Source organism: Ambystoma mexicanum, chromosome 12, assembly GCF_040938575.1.
Source record: "Ambystoma mexicanum isolate Mex_15411 chromosome 12, UKY_AmexF1_1, whole genome shotgun sequence".
Classification (NCBI taxonomy): Eukaryota; Metazoa; Chordata; class Amphibia; order Caudata; family Ambystomatidae; genus Ambystoma; species Ambystoma mexicanum.
Window position 1 is genome coordinate 668,334,466 of NC_090936.1, and position 15,372 is coordinate 668,349,837.

Sequence of the window (15,372 nt, forward strand, 5' to 3'; positions counted from 1 at the left end):
CATTTTTCAAACCCTCTACCCCCCCTTTTCCAATACGAACACTTTACCCTGACAAACAACGGACTACCACCGGATCCATTTTTCTGACATCTCCCAACACAAGGGGCAGACAGAGCCAGGCAATTGCTGATAACCACACACACCTGACTGCCCTTTCTCTTCCCCATAGGGATAAAAGGCGGAGTACAAGAGCACACTTCGAGCAAGGCCGAACGCAGGAGGAAGCAGCTATTTCGGATCGTCAGTCTAAAAGGAGGAGAAAGGCGCAGAGACCTGAAAGGACGATGAGGAGGGAATTACCCTTGCCCTTTTCAACTCAGACCCACAAAGCCTCTGAAAGGGAAATCATAAAACCAGGAAGTCCAGGTGGCGTGTGGTGTGACAAGTGTCAACGGTGCACAGGGCCCTCCCGTGCTGATAGCCAAAGTGGGGAGAAGCGCTTGTTGCAGTGGTGCCGTCCTTGACTCCCAAGACAAACAACTCTAACAGTTCAGCACAGCCTATGAGTCAGAGAAGACTGATAGTAAACCGAACTGTGCTGGGCCCAAGGTTGTAGGCAGCAACATTGTTGAACAAAGAACTTGTGTATTTGAACTTTGAAAGAAACCCCAGTAAAGGTCCAGAGGCAGAGTGGTCCGGGATCATGGGGCACTCATTCAAAGGACTCTGACTGGAGCCTTTTTGGTTTTGTTTTGTTGATACTATGAGAACAAAGTGGCATTAGGGGAGGCCGGCATGAGGTGTGAAAGTGGTCATACGAGGGTCGAGCAAAACCCCTCATACCATCGAAAGTCTTTGACATGTTGAGGAAACAAGGTGAACTGTGTTAATGGGGCAAATGTGAACCTGACCGAGGGATGCCTACGAAACAGTTGTTAGGGAGAATTCTCTGTTTAGGCTGAATTTCCTATCCTAGTGAGTCCCCCAGCAGCTTTGCTGGATTTTTGGGGTTTATTTTTTTCTCCTGCCAAGAGTGAGACTCTTTTACCCTCACTCTTGGACATGATTTGAGTGTGTTTCTTCGAATCTAGAAGTGTTTAATGGGCAATGGGGTCTTTTACTCCATAGGGTTTCATGTGTTTTTGTGATGTGTGTTACACAGCACCCTCAGTGCAGTGACACAGGGGTGTCTTAGTGACCCACCAGTATAGACTCCATACCCTGGGACTGACTACTGTCTCCCAGGGCATGTAAAGTCACCATTGACTTTACTAGTCTTAAATTCTGAACAGAACCAGTACAAACCATCATATTGTGGATGTACTGGCTGGGGCAATTCGATTGCCCCAGGGTCTGTTAGTCGAGGGGGCACGTCTCCGTCCCCCCTGATCGAGTTTTGGCTGGTGGCAGTGGATACTACTTTTTATATTCAACCGTGAATATTTTCCTATGGGATTTCCCATTGTTTTAGGCTACTATCTTTATTTAATTATTTACGGTAGCCTCGAACATACCGCCGGTTTATTTAATTAATATTAATTCTCCGGTTGGTATTTTTTGCCAAAACTTGATTCTAAAATGGCGTTTGTGTTCTCTTCTGTGACTCCAACCCAAGTCGAGCCCTTTGTTCCACTTTTTGGCGGGCTTCTCCACAGAAGCCCTCCAAAGTGGTGCCACTCTGTCTGGGGTACTTAGGAGGGGTGGAGGGGAATTTAGGCACCCTGGGCTGGGTTGCCTAGGCAACTCAAGTCGCACTCCATCCTGATTGGCCCAAGTGGTGAGTTGGCCGGCTCACCACTTAGCATGTTTGAGTGACAGCTAGGCTGGGTGAATGGGGGTTTGCTGCATAAAAGCAGGGCTTTGGGGACTGGAACTTCAGAAGTCGCCACAGGACCTAAGAATCCGACGAGGGAGAAGCTGAGCTAACCTGCCACGACACCACCACCGGTGGAGCCCTGCTGGACCGCCTCACCACTTTTCCCAACGACAGAGGAGATCTCCCGCCGAAGAGTCTTCTTCCTTTGACTGGTGGGGATAACCAGTTTCACCGTCTTTTCGCTTTCCTGACGTACCTCTTGGCCGCCTTGCCCGTGCCAAGCACCCCGGCAACCGGGATATCACGTTTTACCACGACCGCGAAACCAAGGTACCAACTTTAACCGGAAAACTCCGCGGCTGGTTTCTTCCCTGGTAGTGCAACGACCTTCAGCTTTCCTCCAAGTCGAGATCTTCTCTTCCCCTGGACGACGATGCAACTTGCACCCACCACCAGGAACAACTGCCACCGCTGGAGGATCCTTCCCACTTAAGGTACCGTGTTCCGCCTGGCTTCCCTTGCTACCGACTGTATGGGGTAGATTTAGCCCCCGGCTTTCGAACCTGGGTTAGCCTGGGACACCTTGGCTAAACTTTTCTAAGCCTCTCTAAACTCTTCTTGAACCCTCTGCAAGACTTTCTAAGCCTAGTGTAACTGTGTGATCTTGGGCGCATTTGTGCTCTGCTCCCTCTAAGAGTGGGCCCAGCCTTTGGACTTTGGCTCACCAGTGACTTTTTGCTCTCTGCCTTGCTAACAGTGTTCCTGGATCATAGAGTGGTGTACCTCTTCATCTTCTGTCTTTTTCCCTCCCTTTCTCACAAATTTATTAGAGTGCAATCTAGTTAGGCGCTCACCTCTGTATGAAAATAAGTGGTGTTTTAGTGTGATTTATCTAATAAGGAAAAAGGGGTGTATATATCATAATAGTAACTGTGTTTAGAATATTTTACAATAAGAGTGCTGGAGTGTTTCAACTGTGTTTTTTTTTAAATAAATAATTATGTACTTTGATACCAAAGCTCTGGTCAGTGTTTGCTTGTATTATTGTATCTGAGTGCCTATTGAGTGTACTTTGCATACTGCCTAACTCTTCTTGAGGGAAGTCTGACTGCTCAGCCACAGCTACCAGGTAAATCTGGGTGGTACAGACTGCTACCAAGTGGGTTTACTGCCAACACCTGTAGTCTTAAATCTTTTGCAGTGTTCCCTAAGGGAACTGCACAGGTTTCTGCCTAACAACAGTGTAACCAGTAACACACCCGAGAACATTGTATTAATAGAACTGTGTGAAGCCTGGCTGGGGGCTTTAAGGAAAGCCTGACTGGGGGCTGAGACCTGGACTTAGGTAAAGGGAAGAACCTAAGGGCTCTAGAGTGACATTTTTTAATGAACTGTGGCAAGTGTGAACCTGACAAAGGGATGCCAAGAGAAAGGTAGAGGAAGGGAATCCAGATTTTCTGATGAGATGATAGAATTATGAACTGTGTTAGAGTGGCTATGTGAACACGATGGAGGGATGCCAAGAGAAAACCAGGGGAAGTGAATCCTGCAAAGTGATAAAGCAAAGTGAATGGTGTATTTGGCGAGTGTGGACATGGCTGAGGGGTGCCTGCGAATTGGGGTGAACTGTGATACACCCGTGATCATTGTGTTGACAAGAGTGAACCCAGCTGAGGGATATCAACAGTGAATGGTTGTTTAAAAAGACATTGAAACTCTTGAATGTTACGTTATGAATGGAAGCCCGTAGTGAACCCGATTGAGGGAGGTCCACATTGCAAGAATGATCGCAGCCCAGTTGAGGGGGTGCAAGGCTGAAGAGAAATCACCCGACGTGAAGATTACTGAAAGGACCTTTTGTTTTTGTTGTTTATGGCCCATCAGGTCCTCTGAGGCAAGAAACCTTGCGTGAAAGAGACTTGGCCACAGAAGGCCCTGATATTTTGGAAAAGAACTGTGAGCTTGTGCTGGAGAAGCCCAGAAATGTGCTCTGCTTAAGAGTCCCGCCTTGTCCTGTGCTAAAAATGTGTGGGAAGGGAGTTCCCAGCTATACCATCCTGACATATCATTTTGAGAACACTTCTTTCTTTTTCTTGTGAACATTATCCCACACTATTCTGTAACCTAGCGGGAAGGATTGGCACATTTTCTTTTTAGTTTAGGCCCTTTTTATTTGAATAAGACACCACTAGGACTGTATTATTGTTGGATGGTCGTAGCTTGCTCTCATCTTAGATTTAGGTTTAGATTAGTCGTTTATCTCGCCCATTATACAGTTTCATAAACACCTTTGAAGTGTGATCACTTGTGTCTGTCTTTACTGTTGCCACCATGAGTTCCTCAAACCAAACTACATGAGTAATGGTAAGACCATGTTCACATTCCCTCCAGTAACAACCTTGGACCTACCCTCCCAACTCACACAGAGTTCAGCCTGCATTACCCCTGCCATCAAGCCTTTGCAGCAATTCTACTGCCATCATAAGAGCTTCCAGTGTCCCAGATTAATTCTAAGAGTGGGATTTCACTACACCACATCCACCCCATGTTCCATTGGGGTAAACAATGATGTAAAGCTTGAAGAAACAGAGGAGTATGCACCTGTGGTGTAGGTTCCCATGTCCCGTCAGTGGGACTGTTCCAAAGACAGACAACCAGATAGCAGAAAGGACCTTTCAAACCTTTGGAACGGCCAATATTTCATACCTTATATTCCTCTCTTAGTCTACCCTCTACTAGGACGGGTGGTGCAACAGCCATTGACCGTTCGTTCTGCAAACTCACGGGAAGACATCTTGATGATATAACAAGGACCCATGTATTTGTCGAACAAAGGAGTATTACAATCAGGTAAAAGCAATAGCCTCAACCAAGTCATATCCCGATGGCATAATATGCTGCTGAGCATGGTTGGCAAAACATTTCATGTGCTCCTGTGCATGGGCTAGGGTCTGTCATAAATGCGTATGCACCTCCTGAAGCGGTTGTATCTGTTGGGCTGCATTGTCCCGTCTGGCCCTATCAAAGGTATGTGGGAAAAAAGAGGAGGTGAAAATCAGTGTTAGCAAAAAACAGAGGCATCTCGGATGCTGGATATATGGATTAACTATTAGCAAGTATGGCCATTGCAATGTATGACAAGCACATTTCAGGAAAATCAGGAAAGATACTCTTTGAATAATGCTCTAAAGACTGGCTTGCCCTGTTGGTTTGACCACTTGTTTGTTAGCGGTGACCCAAGGAAAGAGCATGCTGGAAGCCCAATGTAGAGCACAGTTCTTTCCACCACAACCATGCCATAAATAGAACCGTTCAATGTTTTGTGTTATCCCATGGAGACGTACCACTTGGTCAGGAAACACATGATAGATCTGCTTAGATTTGGGCAAATGCTGCACAGTAAATAGGAGCTATTTTTGGCAACATTGTTCACCTCCACGAAAATGGCAGTACTCCGGATGGACAGTAGTTGGTCTATGATAAAATCAAGTTAAACCAAGGCCCACAGTTTTAAAGTAATCTCCGGGGAATGCAGGATTCACATGGATTTGTGCAGCAATGTTTAGCGTGTGAGAAGATTGTGTGCATGCAGCTAGGTAAAGAGTCACACCCTGCCTCATTCCACGCTATCAGAAATGGTGCTTGGACTCATCAAGGGTTTTCATAGGCTCAGTATCCTGATCCCCATCACAGCTAATAAGATTGAGAGATCACTGGAACCCTTATATGAGTTCATCGTTTATTTTTATTTTTTTACAACTTTATTTAATATGCACCAGGTGAGTACTCATTACATTGTCAGAGCATTGAGCGCAAGGCTACAAGTAGCATACAACTGTACAGTTACAATGAGCATCAACTTCAGGGGTCAAAAGAAGCACTCATACATTAATGTTTACCCCCCTCGCACACTGCTCCCCCACTGTTCCAACAGATTTCCTGCAATCCAAATATCAATCCCCACCATTGGCGGAGTCCACCAGGTACTGACAGAAGTTTTTTCATATGTCATTGGGACGGCTGGGTCCGGCCGCTAGGGGTAAGTATAACTCCTCTGCCCGGGTGGCCCACCAAATTACATCATGGAGCCAATCCCGCTACGTGGGGTGATTTTTCCATGTCCATCTCTGCAAAATAGCCCTCTTTGCCAGTACCAATCATATATTCAACAATCTGCGGTTAGTTGCATTAATTTTCTCTGTGTATCCCAGGATGCACTGTATACGTGTAAATTGCAACGTACGTCCCATTGTTGCATCCAAAGTGTCTTTGATCCTCCTCTCAGTAGGTCTACAGTCTTGGGCAGTCCCATAGCATATGCACCAGGTCGGCGTCTGAGCCCTTAGAGCGTAGGCATTCCCCTGTGCCTAGGGGACTAAACTTGGAAACTCTCGCAGGAGTGTAGTACAGCCTATTTACAATTTTAAAGTGTACAAGCCGGTGTCTCACATTCATAGACACTCCCTTTATCAGCTGACATGTACGCTCCCATAGCACTTCGGGAACCCCTTCCCCAAAGTCAGTTTCCCACTGTGTTCTATTGTCCGGGCCTTTGCATGCCGTCATTACCAGTGCCAGCTTACACAGGGTTGAGACAGATGTCTTACTCCCCCCTGGAGCGAGTATGTATCTTAAATAAGCGTGCAATTCTGGTTCAGATGAGAACCCCGGCCAGTGCACTGCCACTGTCGCTCTGATACGTAAGGGGAGAGCCCCAATGTTTGGACCCACAGTCTCCCAGTCTACAAACTTGCACCCAATTAAAAAATCACCCACCTTTTGGATTCCAGCCCTTTTCCACACCCTCTCAATTAGTTTATCTGTGGTGGGTCTTACCCCCGTCATTATCCATAATGGTAGGTTACGATCATATGGTGGCTGCGTATTTGTTTTTATATACAGTTTATTCTAAGCCTTCCATGTCGCTTCCACTGGATCTAATGAATGAGCCGTTCAGTATTTTTTACCAGTCAGAAGTAAGATCAGTGGGGTCGACTGCACCCTCAGCTTTTCCAGTCGGGAGTGGGGAAGGTCCGGACGCCCCTCAACCTAGTATGATGCATAATGCGCCTGTGCTGCTAGATAATATAACTCAAAATCCGGTGCTCCCAGGCCTCCCCTCCTGGCCAGTTGAGCCAGTCTTTTCCACTTCATACGTACAACCCCCTTCTTGACTCATACAAAAGACGAACACAGGCCCACAAGCTCAGTGAAAAATGCCTGTCCCGGCCACATAGGAATATTGTGAAAGTAGTACAGTAGCTTGGGTACTATAGCCATTTTGATCAGAGCTAGTCTCCCAGCCATTGAAAGTGGGAGATGACCCCATCTTACCAGTTTTACTCTGAGGCTGGTTAGGTAACTGCCATAGTTCAAGTCAAAGGTCAAAGTTTGCGTGCGGGCTACCGTGCCAGTGTCTATTTGGTGTGTGGCATCTGTCAATGGGAACAACTCTAACTTGGTAAAGTTGAGCCATAGCCCTGAGTGTCGACCAAACTCCATGACCGTTTCCAGGATTTTGTTCAGATGGAGCTGCGGATCTCTAATGTACAAAAAAATGTTGCTGGCATATAGAGCGATTATCTGGGAGCCTCCCCCCAGTTGCAAGCCCGCGCCCCCCAAATCGTGCACAAATGAGGTTAGCCAAAGGTTTGATTACCAATGCAAAAAGTAAAGGCGATAGGAGACATCCCTGTTTCGTGCCGCCCTCCTTTGCCAAAGTTTGAGAGGAGGTGCCATTAGTACAGTCCCTGGCATGTGGGTGCGAGTATAACAGGTGGATCCACGAGATAAAATTAGGCCCAAAGCCATAGTTCAGCAGCACCTTGAATAAGAAGGGCCATGAGACTGTGTCAAAGACTTTTTCCGTGTCAAGAGCCATGGCAACAGCAGTCTCCTTCCTGGGATTTAATCGACAGTTCCAGCACCATTCCCGGAGAGTGGGATTCTAGATTCGATGAATGACGTTGCTTCTTCCGGTACAGTAAATAAGTCATTTTTGCAGGTGGATTGTGTCCTGAGACGTGCCGGGAACATCATAGTCTATTACACATTTCTTTCCCTCAGTAACTTTTTGACTCCCTGGAATGTGCGCCTCTCACACTGCACCGCTATTGTGCAGTCCAGGTAAACATGGATGGTTTTCGACCCCATCTGAAGGACCTTTTTCTCACATGCTGCCCGCAGTATTAGGTCTCTATCGCGAGAGTTCAGTATGGGGGCAACAATGGAGTGGGGCTAGTCCCCGGGCTTGGGTTTGGCTGCCAGACCCCTGTGTGCACGTTCCACTATGAAGTGAGGTGACCAGCCGTGGTCCCACAGCAGGCCTTCTTCAGCGAACTCAATGTTACCATGCAGTGCATCCTCCGGGACCCCAATAATGCGTACATTGTTCCTCCGTGACCTGGATTCCAGGTCTTCGCATTCGGCTTTCACTCGCCCCATGTCTTCGGTTAGAGTAGACACCACTGTTTGCAAAGCTACCACGCTATCCTAAGTATTGCTGATATGACCCTCAGCCTCCGTGATGCAGTGTGTTTATCTTTCGAGCTGCGCCCTTAATGCCATCTAGTTTAGTATTAAATGACTCGAAACCTCTTTGCACTGTCTCTAGTACATGGTGTAGTTCAGGGGCATTTCACGTCTGCAGTGTCACCACTTCTCCCGGCAGCTGAGGCTGGTCTCCAGGGCCTGCAGGCTGTTTTGCCGCTGGGGTAGTAAAATGGTCCATTGCACCTCCTTTCTTTGCACCCGCTCCCTTTGTCATGGTCCTAGCCAGTGGTCAGTGTTGTAGTAGTGGAGATGCCACAGCACAGGGCCTCTAGAGAGTCTCCTTGGTTGCCAGTGCGCAGACCCACGTAGGCCTAATGGTCAGCTGAGATCTCTGCATGCACACTGCTACCGTTGAACTCCACCACTGATGGATATAGCCCACCTGCTGCTGCCTCTTGCCATATGATGTGGCCTTTGCTGTGTACCCAGCCTTCAGTTTGTGTGCACCACCTGCCGTCCCAGCCGATGGCACTTCCAGCTGTCGTGTTTAGAGTTACAGGATCGCCGATGTCAATGTCTGGGATTCCCAAGTCAGAGCATAGTCTCCAGGCCAGCCGATCCCTCACTACGGCTCCACAGGAGTAGCACCGGAGAGCCCCTGCAAACCTCACCTGGCCGCAACCAGTGACTCTGCCGCGCCGCAGCCACCACCCAAACCACGCAGCACGATGTGCCTGCGGGCTCTATCTAGCCCTGGCCGGACAGCGGATGACTCAGCTCAGTGAGGCCCTCACAACTCAGAGGGTGAGCATAGCCGCGTATATCCGGATCCTCGCGGTCAGTGGCTCAATCCCTTTCGCTCCGCCATGGAACCCGGTAGGTCTCCCGCTTCCTCAGTCAAGCCGCCGCACTCAGTTTCATCACCGGCGCCACCAGTGGATTTTCTTTTTTTTTATTTATTTTTTTATTGTGCAATAGCCAAAATTTGACTTTTAACACATTTCAACATACAATACATCAAAATAAAAAAAATAAAATCCACCAGTACTTTTACATAGTCTGAATACAAACAAAAACAGCAAATATCATAAAAAAAGAAACAAGAATTCAAATCACTGCTAACAATTCAATCTATTACTAACTTCAATCCCCTTAAGCATCTTCCCACCTTGATTGATAAAGCCATCTCATTACCAGAAGATAATCTTGCCGAAAAAATCCTTGGCATTGAGATAGGACTCGTCATAAACAGTGGATTTTCAGTGCCCAACCTCCATCTCATCAGCAGCGCCACCGCCACCAGCACTGGACTCGCCCATAATGTTCCTTACTGGGCGGCGGCTGCACCAGCCCAGCCCCCAGCGGCACAGTAGCTCCTCCACGCAGTTAGATGGGTGAGCGCGGGCCACTCGCTCTGGTAGTTCACGGCCGCATCGCCTCCCGAAAAGGACATTGCACAAACCAGTAGCGGTATCACAACAGCTCAGGCGTCTGGAGAACAGGACGGCGTATCCGTATTAGAAATCTGGCGGGTTCAGATGGAGCTAGACACACATCTGGTCCATCCACGTCTGCCATCTTGGCTTGCCACTCCACAGCGCCCGCAAGTTCATCATTTCTTTAATTCTGTCCAATGAAAGAAGGGATTTGGGCTTTGATTGAACCAAGAGGACAGGGTTCATGTTATCACAGTTATAACTTTGGCTCTCATTAAGGCCATGTGCCTCAATCCTTCCCTATCTCCCTAGTTCAGCACACTTTCTCGGAGGTAAAAACAGTTAGCCACAGTCTCTGCGACTTAGCATGCGGTGCACATGTTTCTTGGCCTTCACTGTCTATACTTTTTCAAAGCTATAGTCTTCAGAGCTTTGAGTTGGCTCATCTTGTCTCTCTTATAAAGTCTCCCATCTAATACCCCAAGGTCTTCCGCAGGTGTCCGGCTTTGGGAAAATATGAGGCTGGTTAGACACCACTTGATTATCAGTTTTTCCGTCCTGATTGTTAAAGATATGCCTCTCTCAGATACGCCTCTCTCACCTGGGCCTAGTCTAATGCTCTCAGGTTCTGGGTGGAGCCCTCACTCTGACTTCTCCTCTACCACTCCATTCTCTGTTTATGCAACGCAGATTACCAAGCACACATTACAAATACCATGAGTCTATACATCCTGGTGCCAACACTGCATCTGTCTTGGAAGACTGCAGGAATACAAAGCCCCTTTTCATCCTCCTTGACTCCATCGACATATCATATACAAACTATGTTGATGACACACAGATACTACCCCCTCTCCCTGGCAACTACTTGGAAGACTCCAACCATCGGAACTCCATATACTCGAGCATTTAAAGCTGGATGGCCACGCACCGACTGTACCTAAACAATGAAAAAGCAGAGATCCTCCTGGTGGCCTCCTTGCTTAAGAAGTTTGACCCCCCAGTACACAGCCTTTGTCATTGAGGGCATACCGATTTCAGTCTCTCGGTCAGTGAACACACTTGGAATCTACCCGGACACTGCCCTCTCACTCACACCTCATGTGAACTCCATTGCCTCCTCTGCCACATACACCATAGGCTGTGGACTGGACTACTGCAATGTGCTCTTTGCAGGTACATCATAACATAACATCAGGAAGTTCCAGGTCATTCAGAACAATGCCCACAGAGCAGCACTAAGCATTCCAAAGCTTGAACACATCACAACAGCGAGAGGAAAAGTTCACTGGCTCCCCATCTGAAAGAGGATTCGATTCAAAAACTTCAATCACCTACAGATGTCTCTCGGAAGCTACCCTTACCTTTTGCAGAAGGCTTCTAAAGTAACCTCTTCTAAACCCAACAGATTGGCCTAGGCTCATCGCCTCACTATGCCTAAATTTAAACGGTCAAAAGCAGGAGGCTGAAGCTTCCCAGCTATCATAGCTAAACAGTGGAATGCACTCCCACCAACCCTGCGAGCGGAACATTCCTACTGAATCTCCCGGAAAGTTTTATTTTCATAAACTTGTTCTACCTATGGACTGTCCCAAAGCCCCTCACTGTTTATTTACTGTTTTGCTCTCTCGTCCCAGTTCTGATGCTATGTTCCTGCAATTAACTGGTCATGTAAGAGCACCTGGATGCCCGAGGGCTTAGTGTGCTATACAAATGGAAAAATAAATACATATGTACAGCGAAATCGAGAGACCCATTGCTCTAAAATAAGATTATCTTGCTGGGGTGCTCTTGACTCCTGTTATTTTGCCTGACTTCCTGTGGCTCCGTCTGGACTCAAACTTGGCTCTGGTAACCCCTGGTTTCCTGATTTCTCTAATTAGTCTGCATGTGTTTTCCCGGTTTTGACCCTAGATTGTGAACTTTAGATTTTTGCAGTTTTTAGACTTTGTGACTTTCACTCTTGCTCTCATGCTATTGGGACTTGGACTAGCATCCTCATACATTAATTGCTTGAAAGATCATACTCAGGCAGGGTTGGACTACCATTCATGTGTGTCATTAACTTCACATCACATAATAGTATAGATTCAAAGCAATTCTTTGCAAGTTTTAGCTTTCACCATACAATGGTATACTGGAATGATTTAATGTCCACAAAATGTTCAGAAGAATTCTTATAGCCCAGCGTTGGGTAAATAGAAGCTCTGAAAAGTGTGTTAAGGCGATAGTTTCTAAAAGTTAGTTTGTTTTTGCATATGTTTCAACGATGACTCAGACTAGAATAATGGTGTGTTATGTCCAAGCGCTGTGGCCTTTGCACTTTGTCACTTTTATTTGTGTCTGCTGTAGTGAAATCACAAATAATTTTGAAGGATACACATTACAGATGGGTGCGTTATTCATTGTGAAGGTTCTGCGGATTTGCAACCATCTAAATCAACCCCAGGACCAGAGTTGGTGGTGGGAACTTTTTGTATGCTGATGTGGCGGCCCCTTCTCTACACCTTAATGGGATTTGGTAAATATCATCCACAAAAAGTTTCATCTATTAGAATCCGAGGGATTGTGCCTGTTATGCAATTTCTGAACCATAATGTGTTCTGTTCAGTTAAACAGGTAGAAAGGACGTATGAACTTCCCCAAAAAGATTAAAAGAAAGTGCATGTTAGGAATTGAGGCCCCCTTGTCCTGAAGAAGGCATAGGGAGGAAACGTACAGTTATATATATCCTTCACCAGGCACATCTGCCACTTTCTTCAATAAAACTGTGTTTTTAAAGATGTCCCTAACAGGTGGAACATGATATCACTATGCAAAAGTGTGCCACATACAATTTGAGGTTAGCAAAACAAAAAGGTGATGGCTGGAAGGTTTTGAACAGGGGTCAAGTCCTAAAAATTAAAGTGGGGGGACTCATCAACAAATGCGTGAAATATGCACATTTCATTAAATTGGCTTTGCATAAGCACCCAAATTAAACAGGACGAATGGCATTTGCCCTTCATAAAATCAACACACACAAAACCAAGAGAGAATATTTTCTTCTAATAGTGTTTTTGAAAACGTTAAAAGGTGTGCATGTTTTAAGCTCCAAGAACCAATACAAATGTTTTCCCTGGGACATGCAGTACCCAAATGCGACATTTCACCTTTTAGTTGTATGTTAATTTCAATCAGGTTATATAATGCAGTGGTGAAGTGTCTGGCCTACAAACATAATGACTGCGGTTTGATCACCGAGGTTGTCTAAAATGCATAAATTCAAAGAAGACATTCAATGTTTCTCATTTTAGCTGGGGGCGGGGGGCTGAGTCCACCCTCTGAATAAAGTGGGTGGACTCCGTCCCCCCGCGTCTACCCTCGACTTGAGCCCTGGTTTTGAATTAATCATAACTACGGATATAGCTCTGGGCAACCCTCCAGACCATCATTTTTCAGCCTGCCAAGACATTACAGAAGGGGAAAAACCATATACAAATCCGACTTGGTCCTACCCCAAAAGGGGCAGTCCAGCCCGAACTGCTAGGTCACATCCCTTCTGCACGAGACCGCAAGCATCCCCAGACATGTTTTAGCCTTGTTGAGCATCTCCGGTGAAGAGAGGCTTGGGTCTCTAGGCGGGCAGACTCGGGACCCATGTCTGGGCATACCCGTCCCACTCGGGGTGACTTTAGCAAAACAAAAAGGTGATGGCTGGAAGGTGTTGAATTAATCATAACCTAACCACGGGCATAGCTCTGGGCAACACTCCAGACCATCGTTTTTCAGCCTGCCAAGCTATTACAGAAGGGGAAAAACAATATGCAAATCAGGCTTGGTCCGACCCCAAAAGAGGCAGTCAATTTGAGGTGCCTTGAGATGGCCAAAGTCCATTAGATATCTGTGACCTTGCCTTTCAGCTTCAACCCCACAAGAGAGGCTTTGTGCCAATTAGATCCACAGTGAATCCGACAAAGATTCTGCCTGTAATTGTCTGCCCTCAGTGTGTTGCATGTCTGTTACCATTGTAGATGCTCAGGAACTATTATCCTGCTTCCGGGTATTTCCCAACATGCTTTGGCTAGAAGCTCTAATCTTAAGTATTTCATGTGCTTTCTTGCCATGTGATGCCTAGGCAATGGTGGCCAGGATCATGTCAAGCTGCCCACCAAAAATCCTTCCTTTTCTACTCTATCTTCTCAAAAATGGTATGCACACTAAACCTTCAACTCCTTTCTCTCCTCTGGTATTTGGATGCTCACTTTCTGACAGCCACATATATTCGGCCAACTCTACATGGAACTATCCCAGAAGAGGCCCTGTGCCTTATCAGTCTAGACCTTAGTTGAAAGAGGCTTAGTCCTAATATTCCTTTATTGAAAGACTCCCCTCATGCACAGCATCTATCATTTTGCACCAGGCTATAACCCGTTCACACCCACCCACTACAATAAAGATGGATGTGACGTCTGTGTCATCGGCAACCATTTCTATATACGTTTTTATACTAGTGATCAATGGTCTTCTTACCAGTTGGGAAAACTATACATTTATGGTCCTTGAGCATGTTTAATGAAATGATTGAATTAAATTAAAAAGCAAAACACAAGAGCTAAAGAACAACATCTACCATGTTGTGGACTAGCTCGCCAGGAACCCTGCTTCTATCATTCCTATTCAGTACTACTTTTCCTTTGAATGCCTGGTCTGCAAGCTCTGTATCTCTCCTGCCCTTTCTCTCACTGTGGTAACTATCTAAAGGCCGCCTGGCCAGGTCGCCCTCTTCCTATCTGAGTGGGCTGACCTCTCCTCGCCTCTACCTCTCAACTTCTCCTCCTCTGAGACCTGAACATCCACCTGGATGCTACTTGCTCTTCTTCTGGGCTCTTTCACAACCTCAGCGACTCTCTCTCTCTCTATTCTTCCCTCTGGCGCCATTCACTCTGCAGGGCACACCCTGGGTGTTCTGATCTCCTCAGACCTCCCCTTCTCTAAACCTCCCACCACTCCTGTCTCCTGGAGTGATCACTTTCTCCTTTCCTCCCACCTCACTCTCTCTACCCCTCAGGCCCTCAGGCCAAGCCGACTCCAGCACTGCCACCTACCTTCTCGGTCACCCGACCAATGAAGCATGTGTCAGTTGAAACTTTTGACGCTACCTTCTCTCCTCCTTCTGCACCTTTGGCTGACTCACACCCTGACACAGTCCTATCTAAGCTATCTGTAACACTCTTGATGTCCTTGCCTTTGTCATGAAGATCCGTTTGAAGTCCAAATCCAAGTGCAACTTTTGGTACGATTCCGACCTTGTCACCCTTAAACGCAAGTGTAGGGTGGCTGCGAGGAAGTGGAGGGCATCAGGCACACCTCCTGACAAAATGGCCTGCTGCCTGCTCCAGAGGCAATACAGACTCTCTGTCCTCGCTAAGAAGAGAGCCCACATCCAAGCCTGCGTCTCTGCGACATCTAACAACTCGGCTGAACTCTTCAAAATCTGCAAGGATCTGGTCAATCCTGATGCAGTCTCTACCTCTCCTGTTCCCTCCCAGTCCCCCTGCACGGCCTTGGCTTCTCACTTCATCACTAAAATTCAGGACATCTTGTACACCCTCTCTTTCTCTACCTCCTCCTCCTCCTCCTCCTACTTCACTCCTGGCCCACATGTGGCCGTCTTTCTCCCTCCTTTCTCCTCCTTTCCTTTTTTTA

The 15,372-nt window shown here is 46.9% G+C and overlaps 1 protein-coding gene across 50 annotated transcripts in view; it reads right to left on the reverse strand.

Moving 5' to 3' along the window:
• LOC138513982 (mucin-19) overlaps positions 1–15,372 on the reverse strand; it is a 1,848,798-nt gene that overhangs the window by 1,208,420 nt on the left and 625,006 nt on the right. The window lies entirely within an intron of this gene.